This window comes from Orycteropus afer, unplaced genomic scaffold, assembly GCF_000298275.1.
Source record: "Orycteropus afer afer isolate SDZICR_OR568_19922 unplaced genomic scaffold, OryAfe1.0 scaffold00120, whole genome shotgun sequence".
Classification (NCBI taxonomy): domain Eukaryota; kingdom Metazoa; phylum Chordata; class Mammalia; order Tubulidentata; family Orycteropodidae; genus Orycteropus; species Orycteropus afer.
In genome coordinates, this window is record NW_006921707.1 from 6,127,856 (window position 1) to 6,128,742 (window position 887).

The 887-nt window shown below is 45.4% G+C and overlaps 1 pseudogene; it reads left to right on the forward strand.

The window, feature by feature from the left end:
* The first annotated feature begins 511 nt into the window (after positions 1-511).
* On the forward strand, positions 512-630 carry LOC122150321 (annotated as a pseudogene).
* Positions 631-887: the final 257 nt, after the last annotated feature.

Here is an 887-nt window from a genome sequence, read left to right on the forward strand (position 1 = left end):
CATTTTAGTTTTTCATTTTTTTTCCCCAAAGCACAAACCAAGTCTTAACTATTTTCAGGGCTTATTGTTTCACCAAAGTCTGACAATGCAGAAAGCAATTTTGAGGATGACTCAAGACAACATTCTTTGTGTTCAGGTAAATTCAATTACGGTAGCTTCATTTTTTCCAGTTCATCCTTTTTCTCAGGCAAAACAAGCACACCATGTCATATATTTTCAGCATATAAGGGACTAGAGTCGGATCCCACTCGATGGCACATAACAACAACAACAACATAAGGGACTACTTCAAGGAAAGAATTCTTCAAGGTAAGAAATACTTAGTATAGCTCTTCTAGCCATGGTCTTTGTGACTTCCACCAGATGACTGGGTGGAACTATGTAAATGTGATGTGCTTGTGGCCCACCAAGGGATTGAACAGCTTGTTAATGATGTAAACAAGGTACATGGCACCCTTGTGTGGATGGGACTGTGCAAATAAGGTGTGCAGAACCCTAATGTGCAGGGATGGCCATTGGCCATACCATCCTGAACATGCCCAATCTCTTCTGATCTCGGAAGCTAACCAGGGTTGGGCCTGGTTAGTAGTTGGATGGGAGACTGCCTGGGAATACGGAGTGCTGTAGGCTTACAGGACAGAACAAGAGACTGGCATGAGAGACAGCAGGAGCAGAGCCAAGAGAGCTGACATGAGACAGCGACAGCCTTATCAGCCCGTGGAGGAGAAAGCTTGATGCCTTTGGTTAGGCGGCTTCCTGGTGGAGTGGGTTGCCTTCAGGCATTAATTGGCAGAAGAGACCAGCTTGAAATGGAATAGCAGGTTGGCCGGACCAAGGAGCAAGAAAGCTAAATGTCCCTTTGGGCAAGAAGATTCCTGGTGGAGTGG